Here is a 22,003-nt window from a genome sequence, read left to right as displayed (position 1 = left end):
TAATTTGTGTTTATAATTCATCTCGTGCTTGACGGTGTATGAAAACATCGTGAGGAAACCTGCTTGTGTCTAATTTCATTGAAATTCTGCCACATGTGTATTCTACGAACCCGCATTGAAGCAGCGTGGTGGAATAAGCTCCAAACCTTCTCCTCAAAATGGAGAGGAGGCCCTAGCCCAGGAGTGGGACATTAAACTGGGCTGTTACTGAAGTACCTGCTTGTTTACGAAAAATTATTGATAACAATATGTTTTCTTTTTTTTATTACAACAAACACGACTGGACTTCGCAAATTAGATAAATACAAATATTATAATACAATTAGTGTCATGCCAAGCAATGTCCCTGACAACTCAATGCCAATTACACCTAATTGCACGCCGCTGTATTTTTTCTCATGTGTATATTCAAAATCTTGTAGTATCTACGCTGGTACTACGCATAATTCTGTTCACGTTAATACTTAGTTACTTATTTATAAACGATGGTCTATACTTTTTTGTAAAAAAATTTAATATCTACAAATCTCAGATACGAAGTTTTCTTATATCTGTTATAGTTTTGTCAACGTTCGCTTGCGAAACCTGATCGTTAATTCTTCTATACGTAAACATAATAAGCTATATCGCAAAGACTATGCAACATATAAATATTTCATATAGATTTTAAACTATAGATTCAGTAATTTTGTGTGAATCTGAAAAAAAAATGACAAATAAAAGTAACCTCTTTATTATATTAGTAGGAAAACGAAGGTCAGTTCTATTCCAGAACCTAATTCAATATTACCGTACAAACCGTCCTATCGGTCGATAATTATAAAGTAACAAACATCCAACACACGAATTATTACATTTATTATATTAACAAAATAATATGTCTAAACAATGTAAGTAATATTAACTTTTTTAATTTTGTACAAAAATCATTTCTTTATAAATAAGAATGTGATGTCGTGAAAATAAAATTTACGCTAATATGAAATTCGTAACAACAATAAATAAACAGTTATTAATTGTATGACTTAAAGTACGATCAAAAATAAACGACCGACACCAACTCTGAGTGCCTTTTTAATTAAAAAAAAATAATTAATACGATAATTGCTCTTAATAAAAACATAGTCACCTTTAATATATGACAAGTTTCCTTTCGCAACTTCGTCGAATAATATAATATGCATTTTATGTATTAGATCTTTTAATAGTTTACTTATCTCATGCTATAGAATTTCTTTGATTTCCATACAAAAATTTCCGCCTCTTAGTTTTACTAACGGGCAATATTTCCTCAATGTTTTATCAGAAATAAACCTGTTTTTATTTATTATTCATTGTATATTTTTATAAACATACCATTTGCAGTTATGTTTATTATTATACATTTGTTTGATAAATAAACTAAGCAATAATTAACGTTCGTTGTATATAACATCAGATGTTGATAGAATCTCATCAATATATTATATTCAATATAATCAACCAATAAATTAATTGGTCTACTTGCTATAAGTACTTTGCGTCGGCTAAATAATTAACAAGGCATCGATACATCTGATACTCTATCATTAATAAATAAAATAACAGATATTACCTCGAGTATATCAATTATAAATTCGTTTAAAAAATAAGAAAATCGATTTAGCTTTAAACTATTTCATTATAAAAACTATCATTATAATTACTTACCTCTAAATAAACAATTAATCGAATAGGCCCTCACTACCAACAATTCGGATATTCAATTTCGATTGATTCGAGAGAGCATCGCGACGCGAGTTAATAGCATTTAATCCCGCTAAAACGCCCGACGATCCTCTATAATGAATATTTATCCTCCACAGAAGTCGACGCATACTTTTATGACGAATACATATTTTAGTAGCCGACGTAATTCCGCTGATTACTTTCTTTAATTTTTCTGAAAACGCTATAACGGTATCTATGCAGATAGGTAAATGTATTAAAGCTCAGAGGGCAAACAGAGTGAATTGTTAAGTAAAAATCCATGTTTTCATTTAGAAAATTATTTGTATTGTGTACTTTTTTTTTTAATTTCCTAAATATGTTTGTATTGGTGTATATGATGTGTATCGATATGTGATTTAAAAGCTTTCAAGATTGTTATTTCATTTATATTACGAATAAAATTTACCTCTTTATAACGACGACGAGCCGGTTAGCGTGGTTGGTAGATACTTGCCTTTCACGCCGAAGGTTGTGGGTTCGATTCTTTTTTTTTTTTTTATATAATAGGAAGGTGGACGAGCATATGGGCCACCTGATGGTAAGTGGTCACCAAACGCCCTTAGACATTGGCATTGTAAGAAATGTCAACCATCGCTTATAGCCAATGCGCCACCGACCTTGTGAACTAAGATTTTATGTCCCTTGTGCCTGTAATTTCACTGGCTCACTCACCCTTCAAACCGGAACACAACAATATCAAGTATTGCTGTTTTGCGGTAGAAATCTGATGAGTGGGTGGTAACCTACCCAGACGAGCTTGCACAAAGCCCTACCACCATTCCCACCCAGGACAGACATTTGTGTGCATGAATAGATCTGTTTGTCCTGAGTCTGGGTGTAATTATCTATATAAGTATGTATTTACAAAAGAAAAGTAGTATATGTAATATATCAGTTGTCTGGTTTCCACAGCACTAGCTCTGCTTAATTTGAGATCAGACGGCCGTGTGTGAATAATGTCCCAGGATATTATTATTATTATATGATTCTCAATATTGTTATTTTTAATATTTCGATATTTCTGTTTAAATACAGAATAAAAATATTACCTAAGATGATTAAAATGGATACCTACAATGTTTTTCACTTTTAAGATGATGCAAAATAGCGAGACGGGACATTTCCCCCGTCACTTTAATTCACTCAGGAGCAGCGGCGTCTAATTCAGTAATTAATAAGCCCTTAAGCAGCCTCTATGCAGCTCTCTGAGGCTGCGGTCACGTTTGCAGTCATTTTTCTTGTTAGCGCTTATTTTAAAAGCATTACTCTATAATTTCTTAACTAATTTTAACGATGTGTAGTTAAACGTAACTGCAGAACTAATCAACTATAGAAACGGGTTTTTGTACATTTATTTTTTAATCGTATTCTAAAAATAAGCGATCATTACGGGAAAGTTTGCATGTTCAAATATTTGAATGCCCCTTGCTTTTTTGCTTAATTTGTATTTATAGTTCATCCCGTAGTCGGCTGTGGAGGAAGACATCGTAAAGAAATGCATGTGTAGATTGAAAATGTCTTATCAAAAACAGAAGTTCAGCCCAGAAATGACATTTCTTTAAGCTACCTTCATTTTGTTTATATAAAATTTTAGGGAATATAATATAGTTCTATGAACATACTACCTTAATATTTATTTAATATATTGCTAATATTGTCATTATCTGTAATTCGAAAAATGTTACTTTCATAAAATAAAAAAGACCGAAGGTTCACAATCATCACGTAACATTGCTGTCAATCACATAAAGATTTTTATAAGCACCCTGATTGCAATAAGCAGATGTCCCTGTAATGTGCCCTCGTCCATTAGTCATATGAAACATGTGCCAATACAAATGATATGGAGGTATATTATGAATGGCGGGGGCTAGGGGGCGCCCCGAAGAGGGCCGGGAACACTAATGGATTACATTCGCGCGAGTGAATTAGGATATTGTCGTACGATCTGTTCCGGTGCACTCCTTTACGATCCCTTTCAAACTGTAACCACAGATTAAATATTTATAAAGTGTGGTTTTGGCACGTAAGTACCTATTGATAAATACTAAACTTAGCATACACACACACACACACATTTACACACCCAAGCACACACGTTTTGGATTAACTTACAATAATGAGTAATGAGACCCTTTGTAATACTATTATATTATACTAATTTAATGGGAAGGAACTGACTTCTGACTTCTGACGCACGGGTAACACCAGTTCAGGAGTTAGGGCTATTTTTTATAATATGTATGTAATGGATTACAATAAAGTATTATTATTATTATTGTTAATTTAACATTTAAAAAACTATTCTACTAGTATTTATTACAAATTTATATTATCAGCTAACTCTGACAACTACAAAACACACACACTAACAAAAACTACTAAACTAAACTAAACTAAACACTAATAAAAACACACACTACAAAAGACAAAGACAAAAAAAGATCAATATTAGGCAGGCATTACTTTTAGATCCAATACTATTTACTAACACCTAACAATAATGAGTGTATTGATTTAAATAGTATTGTAATTTGTTCTATTAAATATTTGCTTTACTTGACTTGTGTTATTAAAATTAAAAAAATACTATCCCTCTATATTCAATTAAAATAATATCTCATCAATAAAAATCTCTGATCAAGATAAACTTACTTAACGACCACGTTACAGAAAAATATAACGTCCATAAAATAAAGGATATATGTGATCCCCATGGAAGCATTAAAATAAGAATTATAGTAGCTGCCACGAGACTGTAATTAATGCATATGTATAAATGTCATCATTCTTATATATTATATAAAAGTTTATGTAAAAAAAGTCTGTATTTAATTTCTTTACTCAAATTACAGAACAGAACACAATACTTAAGTAATCAAAGTCGTAAAATATGTTTTAATGTTCTTTATATTATTATTAATGACCCTCATTGCTATTTATTTTTTAATTATGTATTAATGAAATTCAATCCTGTAATATAATGCTTGCGCCTGAGTCGTCATGCTCACTAACTTTCAATGAGCTTTGAATATAATTGCAATTAATCGCAAATCGAAGGCATTTTAACCGGTTCCACTGGGTCGTCAGAACGAACTTTCACTTTTAAACATGCCGTGGCTTCCTGCAACGAGTTACAGAATTATATTTTTAATTTTATTTCTTAACTTACAGACGACGGAAGGTAAAGTTGCAGACTTCGTTTACATCTTAAAATGAACCACATTAAGCTAAAACTACAGATACGTAATACGTTATACGACATATACAATATAATAATTATTTGACTGCATTTCATTGCATTTATTGTCTGTCACAAGACATTAAAAATACTAAAAGAATAGTATAGTAAGCCTGACACTAAAAGAAAAGTAAAAAATAATAATAATTAATTAGTGAACATTATTCCCTTATTAGTAAATAATGTTCACTATCACTAATAAGCGATGCGATGAAGAAAAACATCGCTGAGAAACCTGCATGTGTTGCATTAAAATCTACCACATGTGTACACCAAACCGCATTAGAGCAGCGTGGTAGATTAAGCTCCAAACCTTCTTCTCAAAAGGCCTTACCTCGGCACTGGGATATTTACAGACTCATCTTAAGATGCTGCAGTGACCAAAATCAATGAAGAATACATCACGTAATGCCCTCAAAAATATTTAGTAAAACCTTATTAATAAAATTGTTAAGTTGTAGTCATACAATCCAATGTGCCTGATAAAACATTATTCACTAATAAGGGAATAATGTTCTTAAGAGCCGAGATGGCCTAGTGGTTAGAATGCGTGAATCTTAACCGATGATCGTGAGTTCAAACACAGTCAAGTACCACTGAATATTCATGTGCTTAATTTGTGTTTATAATTCATCTTGTGCTTGGTGGTGAAGGAAAACATCGTGAGGAAACCTGCATGTGTCTAATTTCATTGAAATTCTGCCACATGTGTATTATACCAACACGCATTGGAACAGCGTGGTGGAATAAGCTTAAAAACTTTCTCCTCAAAATGGAGAGGAGGCCTTAGCCCAGCAGTGGGACATTAACAGGCTGTTACTGTTCTTTTTTTGAACTTTTCAATTAGGTGCAAGCAAATGTCCTGTGATAGACAGTAAAGTTAAAAAACATAATTTACGCAAAGTAAGATACCGTATATGAGCTGAAAACCGAGTTGCCAGTGCCAAACTCTAGTCTCTCGCTACAAGGATTTCAACTTATCAATTACAGCGTTCGCTACTTACCGCGCGGAAAGGGCAAATTGATTTAATGTAACCGGAGTGCTTTGACGAATATTATTAACGTCTTTTTGCGCCCTCTTTAGAGGTAATGTGCTTTGTTCTTTCTCGGCTTTGAACAACGATTCACACTTATCCGAATCTTAAAGGGTTTTCAGGGAACTATATTTCTAATATTTACTTCGTGCTTTAAAATATTTGTGACGTTTTTTTCGGCATTTTTTTATTTAATATGTAATCTATATTTATACATAAAATACATAACAAATAGTGGTTGTGAATGATGTGAATATTTTTTATAAAACCAATACTATCATAGTGTGGGCAAGGTACAATAGTAATTAATTAAAACCAAAAAATACGGTCAAAAACTGGCGATTTAAATATAAATAAATAGACTTTAACTTTTAACTTGTGGTAAGGCTTTTTACGTCTACGTCTCCATTTACGGGTATTCATCAGCTTTTCTACCGATAAACATCAATACATGTATTGCTGTCTTATTTGAGGGCTAATAAGTGAGTGTCGTGTACGCTGGGACATATTATGTTAGATCTCATGTTTGATGGTGGTGATTATATGTAGGAAGGAATATAATTTCACATTGCAATAACAATATCTTTTTGTATAGGTGACCATTTACTAGCCAATTTTATAAAAAAAACTAATTAAAATAAATTACAATAAGCTCTGTCAGTTTTCTAACCGCAGAATGGCTGGGATTATTCATTGTGAAACAAGATTTTTTTTTAAATTAAAATTGAAAGGCAGACTGGCAAAAGGTAAGTAGTCACCACCGCCCATAGACCATGTCACTTTGAGAAAAATTAACCATCCTTCCATTACCAAAGCTGCGACTAACTTTTGGAACTAAAATTTTATATCTGACTGTATTTTCACCGGCTTACTCACCCTTCAAACCGGAACACAACAAAACTAAGTTTTTAGATTTTTTTGCTTTTTAGCAGTAAAATTAAGTAATATAAAAATCTGAATTAATAATTAATAAATGTCGCTTTTTAAATTATGAGACAAGATACTGTATGTAACTTGACTCGTATTGTAAATGCTGAATATAGATATGTAATAACAAAAAAAAAGTACCAAATTTAACAAAAACAACGCTAATAAATTAGTCCGATGTTTTACAGTTTAACAATCAAAATCAAGCTTCGATATAATTGTTGAGCTAATAAATACATTCATCTCATTACCCCGCCATAACTCTTCATTAGCGGGATGCTAATTAATGTGACGTTTACAACGAACGACGATCGTATTTCAGTTGCGCTACGATTGCATTATCTGTCTTGTTCTTATTGCATAAAACCGTAAGCCTTATAATTAAGTTCATATTAATAAACGCCTCGTTGGTTTAATGGTTAGTTTATCCGCCTGCCGGTCCTGGGTTGGGCCAATAATCGTTATTGGATCTTTGTGTTAAGTGAATTTGACATGGTTTTACTCCCATACTCGAAAACCTCGCATGTCTTGTCGGATTGCCAATTTTTAACTTATAATTACACTTATAATTATTACTTTGCTATATTATACTATGGTTTTAAATGTGCATAGTTAATTTCCTTTTCTTTGTTGGACAACAAAATGTTTTATAGACATAAACGATTCACTCTTCTGCATCATTAGCCACGTTGCTTATTTATTCTATCAAGAATTTAGCATAAATTGCATAACTCATCTCAGAAAGATCTGTTCTATTGAAAACGAAAAATAGTAAAAATAATGTATACATTATATGATGTAATATAGTTTGTGCGAATTTTAAAATTATAACCTTTTTGGCTTTATACTGAACAGTCAGTGGCAACTTATTAATTATATTTAAAAAAAAATAGGTCGAATAACTGAGTAGATAATATGCATTACAATTATTTATAAATAGCCTATTAAATAATCTATAATAATTAAATTCAAGCAGAAATTGACGTAGCTTCTCGTAATTTGGGTATTGGGTAATATTTTATGTTCCGAAAACCATTTTAAATTTAAAAAAAATCTACCTGCATTCTGAGAGTATCCTCATTGTAAGTTTGTCGAGAAAGGTCCTCGAATTTTATAACTTTATCGATACAATGTACAATACGTTATTATAAATAAAATAAATCCTATTTTTAATTTATAGTGTTCACATTTCTGTAATAGAAACTTTTGCATTATAAACATGCAAAAAAATGTTTCTTTGTTGCATATACGTTTGAATCATCCGTCTGATGTCGATACAAATTTGATGAGCAATTGTCCGCCCAAACTCAAAAACCCTAAGGTATGGTTTTTTAATTCGTTGAACCATTTTATAGCGTTTCGTGACGACCAAGCCGTAAAAAACAGCTAACCTTAAATATATCATAAAATCATGCTTGTTTTTGTTTCATAATACACGTGGTTCAAGCATTTGAATTGAAACTCTGTACAATGTCTCATAGCAATTCCTGAAAGATTTCTGGCGTGGTCCCATCAACGTCCAATAGTTGGCGCATGAATCGTACCGGTTTTTTTAATATTTGTAACACATGATAAGTGAATAGCTGGTAAATCATAAGTATTCTAACTTAGACACGCAACATCTGACTCATTAGTCCCGACAGAAAAATACAAATGATCTTTAGAAGGCTGTGTAGGTTTCCATTAAAGATAGCTTAACAATCTCGACAAATTTTTATTATGTATAAAAAATTGCATCGAAATCGGTTGTTTCGTTTGGGGGCTTCAAATGCCACAAGCAGAACGAATTGTAACCATTTTATTATTTAACTTTCAGTCACGCATTCATAAATACGTTCAAATATAAAACAATATTTTAATTTAATTCCTTGCACATGAGGAAATAAACTAAAAATAACATTATTAAGCCTTTTTATATTCATAAAATAAATTACATTAGTAACCAATCAAATATTTACTAAAAAACAAAAGTAACACGTATCACGCTATGCGTATTTATTCTCACCGGGCGGCCTCCGTACATTTAATCATCGAGTACTTAATAAAAGGTATAATGTAATATTATTAAACGTGAAAGAGCGATATCACGCCAACTCCATCAGGGATCACCGCTGTAATTAAAGCTTAGGGTAAAACTTCCACGTGAAGATCGTAATCGAGGGCATAATTTTAAATCAAATTAACACTTCAACTTTAAACCGAGGTCATTAATGCCATTACAGCGAAACAATATGGAGTCGTGACCGCACCAATGGATATCTAAATAATAAATAAATAGGCCCGCTGCTATCTCGGCATCGCATCTCCGGGTTAATATTCGACGCCGGAGTTTTATAATTAACAATAAATTCGGCATGTTTTTTGTCGAACAGCACCGAGGGCTCAATGCAACATCGATATTTTTCCTATTATAAACGATAGCGATCTTAATGACATGCGTCGAATATTACATACAGGATCGGCATACGCCCGTCGCCCGGTCGCGGGTGGTCTGTTACCTTTTGTCAATTCTCCAATTGTCTCTCGTTTTCATTTCTTAAGTACCACCAAAGACTCTTTCCGTCCTCTTACCTGCTTGTAAATAATTAGCTCGTTCTTTTTCCTCGGGCGCTCGATAGGTGCTCTTCAAAAATTCCTTGATTCCGTTCAAAAACACCAAAAATACTACGGGCTCCCTACTCGAACTGGCTCTGTTATCTCGTTATCCTAATGAAGTCTACGCTAATGACGAGTAGGTAAATAATAGGGCGGCTAATGGGGGCTTTATCATTCTCGAGTGCGCTCCAGGTAAGGGCCAATTAGAGAGGCCGACATCGGCCCATATTGTTCGGCGCAGTGCTCGGTTCGATTACGATTATTTCCGAACGACTCTCAGCACTGATAAATTGGACAAACTATAGCGAATTGACGTCCGCGGTTTGCGGCGCCTATTTTAATTTTCTGTTAAATTGTCGCATTACACGCGTGCCATTGAATTTATGAGCATTTTGTAATTGATATTAATGTTAATGCTACCTCATAATTCAATTTTATCGCTTTATAAAGAGACACATGCATACGTAGATACTATTTGTTTTGTAAATTATATTTGAAAATGAAAAAGAATGTAATTATTATTTGCATATACAGTTTTTCTTTTGCATTGCAATACCATTGTATTTGGTTGAATTTATTACAAATAGTGTGATTGTATCAATGTAACAAGAAATCCAAAGGCTATATAAATCACTTTGGTATAAATCACTTTGGAAAATTATACTTATAATATATCTATTTTACACATTCAACCTTAATAAATAGAATATATTTAATTTTATTATAACACGCTATCAGCACCACGATCACTTGGGCTAATTACTACATCAGTCGCGTTACCGTGCTGGGCCGATGTTAACGGGTCGGCGCTATTACATTTTGGCTTCGTAAATTCACCCTCAATAAAGACGTTCCAGAGAGGAAATGTCGCTTTTTGGTACGAGTTCATTTGCATTTTATTCGATACAAAAATAGTGATACTTTTTTTGCTGCTGTTCCCGTGTGTTATTTTTAAAATACTCTTTTTACGAGGATATTTTTTCTAGCGCCAAAATAAATAACAGAAGGCCGTTCGTTTCATAAACTTGTTAATAATGTAAGGAAATTAATAAGTTGGGAAACCCATACTGTTTTGTGTTTAATATTAATTACAAATTGTATGACGGAAAGTATGTGTAAAACTTATTGTAAAAAAAATACTCTAATGTTACTATAAAAGTGAAATATATGTTTATATTAGTTTCCTTATATTTTGTGTAGTAGTTAATATATTTTTATGTTATAACCTACATTCCGTGAAAATATCATGTTTTATCAAATATAAGCATGTTGTTCGGGAAAGCGCACGTGTACCGCTCAATAAAGACTTCTAGTAATCAAATATTATTCCACAAATATTTGAAAAATGATTGTTCGAATTTTAAATAAATAAAAAATAGGTCGCAGATAGTAAAAAACAAAACAGATGGTTACATATTTTATATTTCAGTCTGGTAGCACAGAAGCAAGCGTCTTCAATCCCTTGGCCGTAGTGAAACTTCCCGCCGCTGTTTTTTATTGCGCTGGATTTAAATGCATTTTTGATGTTACGAGATGACACGCGGCGGACTCCCCACCCCCTCCCTATAATTTTCCAACTTGAAACTTCACTACGGTATTAAGCCCTGATTGCCTGAAGAAACTTGGGACATTTTGGCGTATTCTTTGGACTCCCTGTAGATGCCGCGGCGCCGGCGTAGGCCTTTATTACACACTAACAGTGATTTGAATTAATTTTACTTAGTTTTCAGAGAATTTCACTTTATATTATTGCTTCAATATGAATAATACTTTCATACAAGTTAAAAGTTTTAACTCCGTATTTAATTTGTAGATTTTATTTAAACTGTAGGTACTAGGTATATATCAGCTTCAATCGTTATGTTATTAGTTGCGTGGATAGTATTATTGCCCAAAGTATTCACAGATATAAATCTTGCAAAGTTACTTACAATAATTAAATTAATCGTAATATTTGTTTTTTGCTGTAAGTTCAATGAACGTACATTTACATATGTTTCTACTTCGGTGGAACATGCTAAGTCGAGTAGGTAGATAGATCTCGTAAATATATGAGTAATGTTTTTTAAGCTAGCTGTCAGCTTTCCGCTTGTTCCGCTTGGTACAATTTAAATTTAGTATTCTGTTTTATAATAAGTAACAGGCTGAGAATGTCCCACTGCTGGGCTAAGGCCTCCTCTCCCTTTTTAAGGAGAATGTTTAGAGCTTATTCCACCACGCTGCTCCAATGCGGGTTGGTGGTATATACATGTGGCAGAGTTTCAGTGAAATAAGAGACATGCAGGTTTCCTCACAATGTTTTCTACACCGCCAAGCACGAGATGAATTATAAACACAAATTAAGCACATGAAAATTCAGTGGTGCATGCCTGGGTATGAACACACGATCATCGGTTAAGGCGCGTGAGGCGTTCATACCACTAGGCCATCTCGGCCTTATGATAAACAAGTACTTTATTACGTAATTCCACATCATAACATCCCATCTAGAGAATAATCTGAAAAATTTGCACATACTCGTAATAATATTTATTAGTAACATATAACCCGGATAAATTTAAAAGAACATAGTATTAATTTATCCTCATATCTTTCCTTATTCAATTACCGGACTATACATTATTCCACGATAACACGTGTACAGCCCACCTACTCGAATCCGATCAAAAGGGTTACCATGTACCCGAGCAGTATGATGGTTTTCAATTAAGTTGTTGAGGTTCGATCGGGACTCGCGGCGACACGACAATACGTTTAATGTAGCTTGCGGGCCAGGTGAGACCGCGCGCTATGAGACCAAGTTTGTATAATGTTTTTATAAGGAATTCATTCATTGTATTTAAAACTTTATAATGTGAAGTTCAACTTTTATTTGGGCCTCGTAACCACATTTATGACTTGCATTAAAATCGAATGGGAGAGGGTTACTATGGTCGAAAAACAATTCGTTTCGCTCACGGATAGTTTAATTGTACACAAGACGTATTTCAAAAGTTACCATTGGCTTGCTCCTTATTCTATACTTAATCCATAGTCTACTTACATCAATAGGCTATGGATAGTTAGTGTATGGAGATTGCTAATACTAAGGTTTCATTAAAAAATAATAAATTTTAACGATCCTTACCAGTAGTGATTCAATCAAAAATATATGTTTTTAACTAATATTTATTTGTTTGTGTGTGTGTGTGTTTTTATAGTAACGTAAATATGTGTAGGTATCCTTTAAAATACATATATTATTGTTGACATTATTAAAATTTGCCAATTTTTATAATTTGTTATAACTTAATATGCTTCACATGTGAATAAATTACAGTGTAATCTAGATTAATATATTCCTGCTAATTATGATTAACTCTTTCGTCCAATAATTGATACCAATATCGATTACTTTGAATTTGATAACAATAAAGAATGACGTCATCATAATCATTTTGAATTTCTTTAATCGTGTTGTATGTACAGAGACAGCGTCTGAGTAACTTACTGCCTTCCTTTAAAATCTCAATTTATCTCTATTATCCTATGTTTACATGTAAAATAATTTATTAATATTCAGAAAAGTTCGTTTTACGAAAATGACGAAATATTAATTTAGTAGTTATATTTTTCGTTACGCTTCATACAATTCAGACATTTCGAATGTTGTACTTACCTTAAAAGCTGATATATTTCCACCGTCTCCGCGGCTCGTTGGGCGCGCTAATCTGTAAGTACTACTTAACCTAATGTGCTGCTCTTAACCCTCTAATGAGTTGCAAAGCTCAGATGGCAATAGCTCTAAGTAAAAGCTGTTATGTGTCGGGTTTGGAATACATATTAAACTCTATGAAGACTTGATAAAATATCAAGCCTTGATTTCAAGCAAAAATAATACAATATTAAAATCCATGTAAACAAATATATTCAACAAAACATTTTTAGTAACTTGATGGGTAAATTAAAAAAAAAGTTTTGTATAAAAACTATCAATAATATATTATATGCACACATAAATGGGACCCGAAGTTAAAAGCATACTACGCGAAGAAGCAGAACTTCACTATGCAACTTGCGGCCCAGGTGCGACCGCGTCCACGATTGACTTTCTCCGTCAGTTTTGAGTACTCACTAAAAGGATTGCCATGTTCGTATTGATATTACTCGAAAAAGTTCCTCCCAACCATTTCACTTATAGTCTGATTTCGTTCCATTTATTTCGACGTATTTGACGTTTTAACCAATTCAAGTTTAAAAAAATCTATAGATACATCAAACAAACTTTACGCTGATAGAATAAATGGCAAATAAAATATAGTTTCAATATCACCACACACTTCTTTACGTTAATTACAGTTATTATTCTTCAGTTCATTAAGCATGCTTTATCCATTTTAATAAACTATGTATATATATATCCATTAATTAAAAAAACAAAATTAAAATTTAATTAAAACCGCTTCATTGTGAAAAAATAGAAAAAACTATTAACGTTCGACAAATGAATTATATGAACGCACAAATTTCACATTCTTCTAAATACATACACACATAGGACTGATTTCTGATGCACGGTACATATATACTAATTCAGAAGTCAGAGCTGTCATTATATAAAATATATAAAACAAATAACAATAGGGTGTTTATTGTTATTGTTATATATTTAAAATTAATTTAATTTAGTAGAATTGAAAATTAAATTCACATATTCCTTTACATTAATTCCGCCATATATAAGTTAACAGAAACTTAAAGCATAATATTATAAAAAATATTTTAAAATATCACACTGATTACAATCACGTATATTTATGAGACTTCAAAAGTAATTATTTTAAAACAATAATATTATAACAAATGTATTACCTAGACTCTTTTACAATACACGTATGCACCTGTAGGATGCAGTGCATGCAATATTGCAAGGAGGCGTCCGTCCTCCCACCGGCATATTAATTAGCGTGAGGACTCATCAAAGTTTACCAGTTAATTAGCAACCCTCGCTTAGTCTCTTGTAAACCGACAATGGATATGCTTTTAACGTCACTCGTGATCGTACCGTCGTTAATTTATTTTTGTATTCAAATTACACCATAAACATGTCTAAAGTATATAATATAAAGCTTAATGACGAAATAATATCGCTTAAAATAAATGAGTTTTTTAATATATATATCGTATTTTGAAACAGAAACATCCAATTAGTAAACAGACCTGACTGAGGTATATCTATTCTTTTTTGTCAAATAGTGTACCTTGACAAAGGTCCCGTAGGTGGCTGCGCCGCAGCTCCAATTATGCTAATGGACATCGCCCGACCTGCATTCATACTCGAAATCCTCCAAGCTGCAGCTAATTTTCGTCTTAAGCGTCGTGTCCGACGCAGACGAGCTATTTTAACAAGTGTTTCTTGTCACACGGTCATAAATATATATAAGACAAACGATGACTACGTTGTTTGATTGTCTATATCTAAGTTAGTATAAAAATAAGTACGCTTGAATTATATTGAGTTATGACATAATTATTGGGAAAATAAGTATTGTGTCCTTAACACGTATTCTTAGTAAACTATGAAAGGCATACATTCGTATACACATCCTAGTCCTTGAATCGATTGTAAATTGTATTTATAAATGATATTTTTTTTAAAAAATACGATCAGCTGTCTTGAGAAAAACCAGTAATTGTGAAGTTGGTATAAATTGACAAATTAGTCATATATAAGTTATATTAACACAAAATATAACTTTAATTATATTAAACCTCCTCCTCAAAAGTAAAGACCTTAGCCAAGCAGTGACATTCGCAGACTGTTACTTTTTACTAATGAATAAATATTGAAATTTAAATATTTTTTTATTTAATAATAAAATTATTAAATACCTTAATTAGTTTAATGAAATTTGTTAAGTTTTTTCTTTGATGCTATTTTAATAATATTGCATTTGTATATTCTTGATAATTTGAAGAAATATGTTTGAAGTAACAACAACGTCGCGACGTAGACGCTCGTTTGCTCTGCACTCTGGTTTGTATGCATCGCGACTCATTACTTCACTAATGGAGACCTTAATGAACCAATCTAACAGATTGCTCTCCAATCTTTAGAAAATAACACAGATTAAAAATCCAAGAAACAAGAAGCTATTATTTTATTAATCACTATTTAAAATTTGTACATTTGGTTCAATAAAGGAAAAACGTATTAAGAAATAAAAGCATAATATTTGTAAATATAAAACAATCTATAATAAAGGTTTGAAAGTCAATGTTCTTACAAATAAAAATATATTGAAAAGTTATTACAGTTAAATATCAACAAAATATGGCACAAAATTAAATTTATTAAACGCTTGACACGCTGCTACTAATAATCGCTAAGGTTAAAGCGTGACTTTTGCGAACTTCTTTAGCAACTCCAATTTGTAGCCCATTTCACAGACTCGCGAAGTTATATTAAAAGGTCCACAGTAATTTTCTTGACAAATACAATGAATAACGAATGCCTGTTATAAAATTCGGATTGAGGAGGGCATCTCATCGTGTGTCTCAACCGACGTGTTTGTCTCCCTTAATTCTGTGTGTTTTTACTAATTGAGTCCCGCTTTAACCTGAGCATTCACACTAGACACGAACCCGTTTTGTAATTCATTTAGGTGTGTCTAACAACAGAGCGGAATGCCCCTTTTTGTAATACTTAGAGCCGTGTTTATACATGTTTCTATACTCCAAGACAAAGTAGAATTCAATCTACTCCAAATTCAACATAAGGCGCAAGATTTATGATCGACACAAATCGAATTCGCTAACAAACAATATCGTATTCGAGGCGGTACGTAGGATACGATACAAGTATATCAATATTGCAGGCGCTATTAATACGTCCGTCTCATGAGCGGCGGGAGAGCCCCCGCCCTCTCCCCACAGCCCGCACTCGCCGCTCTTAATTGAATGAGGAGCGGGAATTGTTTCCCAAAATGAAACAATTAATTGTGCAACGGCTATTCCGCCTTACATGGATAATACGTTCGTTTATGGCCTCCTAACGCGGCTGTATGGCGTCCTTTATTGGACCGACTCTAGGAATTTGTGTTCATTGGCGCTCGTATCCAAAATTTAATCGAGAATATATAAGAAGCGACGCATTGTTATCCCTGGATGGGAAAAAATTGCAGCTGCTCCAATTCGATTGTCTAAAAACGATTTCGGTTAACATATTTTATAAAGAGAAGAGAGCTCTAACATTGCGCGATTTTATCCTGACATCGTAGACAACCTTTTAGTTTGAATTGCGGCGTTTAAAATTTTCATGGTCAGGTCATAGCACGTATAATGCGGTTATACCGCGTTGAAATTCAGCGAAACACGCGAACATGTGGCGCATTCAACTTGAAGACGCATCGTAAACCTCCTTTACGCCTCTCGACGAGAGCCTCTCAAAACTTTTCATATTCCCCGACCGTAAAACAAGCCAAAAAATACGACCAGCCAAAACATTGTAAATGCTCACTGGTTATCGGCGCAGCCAGCTATTACCGTCGGGGAATTACTTTTAAACATAGTTTTAACGGTGCTTGTTGCACCCGAAATTACCTGTTTTTCCAGTTTAATGTTCGCTTCGCAAACGATCCTGACGTGAAAAACAAAGCAAGCAATTAAGACTAACAGAAAACACCAGATATCAATTATTTGGGAGATGTTACCGTTCCATGGGCATGGGTTGTGCATATATGCAAATATGCAATTATTGTTCGGCGCTTTGCAGGATTTCACTAATCACTAAAACGTCTCAATTAAACATAATAAATCCTAACGCGGCAAGTGCCACCTAACTCTTGCGTTACAGCTGAACATATGATGCACCCGTGTTCTCTGTACGGACAGGGTGGTCGTGCACACTACGAGGCACACATTCAATTTGCTATTTATCTGGAAATGGATCTAAGTCATTACTTAGCTGAGCGAGAGAGATGGAATAGAATGCAGCTGAAATTACACATTGTGCTATAATATTCATTGCTTACGCTGGCAATTTTCCGTGATTGATGGCTCTGCTGAGATTATTTTAATTTAGTTCTTTAAGTACATAAATATATGTGATTTTATCATGAATTAAATGGTGAAGTTAATTCTTAACAAATTAGATAAGTTGGAGGATAACTACGAGGATAAGTTGTTTCTTAACAAATTAATTTACTTATAAGATTAGTTGAAAAAAAAAATACCAAGTCAAAATTATTATTAAATTTAGTTTAACGTCATCATAACTTTAACGAATAGTCTTCATCAATAATATTTAAATATTTAAACGTTAAAGTTTACATAATAGATAGGTATATTATAATTAAAACTTAGTCATGAAGTTTGATATAAATATGAAAACTCATTGGAAATATACTCATTAAGTATGTACATGAAAATATTTCAAGCACTTAGGCATGTTTTCACTGATAGCTAATTTCGGGGAAAAAGGATAGCTCGCGGGCGCTCAATCACAGGAAGTGCGCCATCTCATCGCGGAAGTGGTTTCTCGTGTCGTCTCGTTCTCGCCCGCCCAGTCTGTGTTTTGTAAACTTGCACTGTTAATGGACGCGTACGTCTACTTGATGTGCTTCGATCGAACGCATTTCACTAGATGGAAAACGTTAGGCCCACGTCGAATTCAATCTTCCGATCACTGTTAAGTGCAGTCCTGTCACGCTGATCCGAAAATGTTAACTGACTTAGTTGATTAATCCTTGCTTTTTTATAATAATATTTTGTACACTTACTGAGGATGGACGATTATATGAATGTGAATTATAAACGACGGTAACCTGTTCAAACCCGACCTACTAGTATGAGTGGTAGGCGGCACTACTCAGTTTTTCATGTGCTAAATTGTTTGCAATTTATCTCATATACAGCGGTAAGCGAAATATTGTAGACACATTTAGTTTGATATATGCAGGTCTGCATACATCAGAATTATCAAAAGAATCCTAACGCGTATATTACCAGCCCCCAGTGAGGCAGTGTGGTGAGAAATGATTAAAATCCTTATTCTTAACAAAAGAACAAACAACAAACCTGTAGGACAAAAAGGTTAAATTTTTACTAAAAATATATTTTATTTAGATTTGTACAAGTGACCATGCATCCCCAAGGCTCCGGCTATTAGTGGCGTCCAACGGCAGCCACCGGTAGCTGTGGATGGTGGCCCGTATGCACGGAGACTTATTCATCAATTAGTTTTTAGTGAATTTCGATCTTGATAGTTTACATTCTTTCTGTGAGTTAAAAGCAACACATCCAAAAAAAATATAAAAAATTGAAACTAAGTCGCTACGTACTTCGTTCGTACAAAGTTACATTCATTTTATAGTATTTTAAAATTGATTCAACAACTGCGATAACAATTGTTACGTTTGTTTTAATTACAACTCATGTTAAATACACATTTTGCTACGTAGCAGTGTAATGATTAATAATCGAAATAGAAATTCGAGAATAAAACATCATCTACGACGAATGCTGCTAAAAAATCTCTTAAACGAAACCTGACATGAGTAGACGAGAGCGCTCGATTAAAATGAATCACAACGGTGCTAATTGGGCCCGCCCCGGCTCATCCAATTAGCCACGACTTAGAAACCCCCAGCCGCAAGCCGCTGTAATCTACCGCCCAGTGAGCCCTCTAGGACTCCCGCCAGCGCTCGTGTGACTCACGTGTATCATATGAACTAGTACTTAGCTAATCAAATATTTTTATGTCAATATTTATTACTAATGAACTCTTTTACTTATTTTTATGACACGTTTCTTTTTAATTTACATTTGAGTGTTCAAGATAACAAATTGAAGTTGATAAAATAAATAATTACACTAATTGAATTTTCGTCCGTCAACTTAATTTAAGAAATTTATTTGGAATGAATAGGTTCAGTTGTTTAGACAAGAAGTGATAACGACTCGCGTTGAGACTTCGCGACATCTTTAATGACATCGAAGTCGGTAGGCGCGGGTTCGCGTGCGCAATTCTTGTTATATCTTTATTACAAAGGAGTGCCTCATTAATTTGGCAGCCCCTCAGAGTTGAGAGTTGACGAACCCTTGACCTGGTTCACAAGAGCCCACGACACTGAACCGCGCCGAATTGAAACGGTGACGCACCTTGCGATACATAATTAACGATCCTCATTACTGCGTTACAAATATCACAATATCACTCATACCCTCCAAGGACTTTCGCCATCGTACAATTTTCACCAAATCTAAAACTCCTAAGATTCCCCTCGTAACAAGCCGCGACGTGATATAACTTAGATTATTCGAATAGCACAGCAATTTCTCGACTTCCAAGACTAGACAATTTCGATTATCCTTAATAGTCGTAAGAGTTTTAAAACGGCTCTGATACAAAACTTCTTCCGTTCGGAAGAGTTTCCAGGACCATGTAGAGCACGAAGCTAGCGAAGTTCGATATTGAATGTCGCATTTTATTGGACAAATTCGATAATCACAAAGTGCAACTGGCGGAAAAGAGGAGCACTGAGGCGCGAGCAATAGAGATGTCGCGGGTCTCGCGCTGACTAGTGAGCATACGTGGGTAGACGCGGCGATAGCAGTTAATTTGGAGAGAAACGCGCGTAAAGAGGCTAATGAACGAGGCCGGAGCCCCGTGTCCGCGGACTCGTGCATTTTTAATGGCTCACGCTAGCACACTCACTATTAATATTTACCGAACACGTCAAGAGGGTGCACTTTACCTTTTAGTTAACTAGCGTCCGGCCGTTCATTAAATTTTCACGCGCGTCAGTTTCGGGCGAATTTTCCGCGGCGCTGACCGGGCGGGCGCGGCGGCCGATAACGAGCGCGGACCGGCTCGTTACGGGCAACCAGAGCCCGCGCCCGCACCGCACCACACCGCGTCGTATAAACCTGACCAATTTTTATTAATAATAAACTGTAACTGAAACGCCAGCTTTGAAGTAAAAGAGCAACTCGAACGATAACGACTATCGAGAATTATGCAAAATCCTTTGACGTTAAACTTACCAAAATGTAACATGCTTACACAACAGCAATCAATCACGTGTAAGTTTATTTTTGTTATATTACGCGGTGTTGAATTACAAACGATTTACAAGTATTAATAAAATTATATACATTTAATAAAGTAACACTTCAAATAATATTTCTTTTACTCATTTTTAAACATTATTTTGATAACGACATCTTAAATGAAAGATCAATATTTGTTGTTAAAATTATAGAAGTTGTTGCTAATCTAAAAATATATTAAAAAGTTTCCAAATCGTAACCTTCTGCAATGTCAAATTGTTCAGTTGAAACCTGTAAAGGAGACGGATGATTAATGCGTACCACTCGCGTGCCGCATCAGCATGAATAAGGAATGAGCGCCCGCGCACGCGACACAACTAACTGCCGCCGCGCACGCGACGCCCCACCCTTATTTATTGCCCCACCCCGCACTATCACTTCTATCTCGTAGGGCCGTATCTCTGCTGAAACTTAATCTAATAAATTTACTCTTTTCAGACCATTTACAATGAAGCTAAACTTTCTACTGGCTGCACTTTTAGTTTGCGTGGATAGCCAAATCCGAAAAAACAAGGCTCTAAGCGAATCACTGAATCGATTTTGATGAAAACAAATAATGCGTTATCAAATTTTTTAAAAAGATCTTAACCCAGAATTCTTCTAATAAATATATATAATATAATAATTCTATTTGTGTCATCAGCCATTTGTGTCTATAATAAAGTTATTTTTTAAGAAATATTGTTAATATGTTAAACTAATGAAAAATGCTCATCTACATACGCGCTAAATCATCACATTTTGTTGAGGCTCATTAGAATAATAATTTTATTTAATTTTCTTGAAATCAATTTATAAACTCCGAATATTGAATTTACACGAAACAAATATTTTGTTCGTTTTTTCAATATTATTTGGTCAAATACTTCACTTTTATATGTTGTTAATATTGTGGAGTTGATTACACAAACGTTTTCTTTTTTATTATTATTTATTTTTATAATACCTTATTAAAATGATTAAACTCTCTTGTTCTTACTAATTAGTTCAACGTTGTATGAATATATAGAAAATAATGTACGTTTAAAAAATCAACTAAAGATTTGATTTTGCCAACGGAACTCTAAAAACCTCACGAAGGCTCCATTCTATCACAGACAGTTCAGTGTTCATTTAGGCTAGCAAAACTTTACAAAAGACCTCTGTAATTATCGTAGATCGCCGAAACTTTTCGGCTCACTTTGAAAGTAATTATTTTTATTCCCCTTAAATATTAAATTTCAAAAATTTACTGTTTAAATAATTTAAAGCAAGTTATTAAAATTACATTACATAAAGATTAAAGACGTTAATTAGTAACTTAATATAAAAGAAAACTTACATTGAGATATTATAATTATTTGTAAACAACACGGTATCCGAACAT

At 33.6% G+C, this 22,003-nt stretch overlaps 2 protein-coding genes across 3 annotated transcripts in view; both read left to right on the top strand.

Annotated features, from left to right (window-relative positions):
- The window catches only part of LOC126781393 (LIM domain transcription factor LMO4), a 158,700-nt gene that overhangs the window by 129,888 nt on the left and 6,809 nt on the right, over positions 1–22,003 (top strand). The gene's annotated exons all lie outside the window — the stretch shown is intronic.
- Positions 9,144–22,003, top strand: part of LOC126781374 (inactive peptidyl-prolyl cis-trans isomerase shutdown-like) — a 92,407-nt gene continuing 79,547 nt past the window's right edge. Inside the window, exon 1 of the mRNA XM_050506332.1 lies at positions 9,144–9,154. The gene's annotated coding sequence lies outside the window, so the exon portion shown is untranslated. The remainder of the gene's footprint in view (positions 9,155–22,003) is intronic.

This window comes from Nymphalis io, chromosome 3 (assembly GCF_905147045.1).
Source record: "Nymphalis io chromosome 3, ilAglIoxx1.1, whole genome shotgun sequence".
Classification (NCBI taxonomy): domain Eukaryota; kingdom Metazoa; phylum Arthropoda; class Insecta; order Lepidoptera; family Nymphalidae; genus Nymphalis; species Nymphalis io.
The sequence above is the reverse complement of the archived record's forward strand: the minus strand, read 5'-3'. Positions and strand labels throughout refer to the sequence as shown.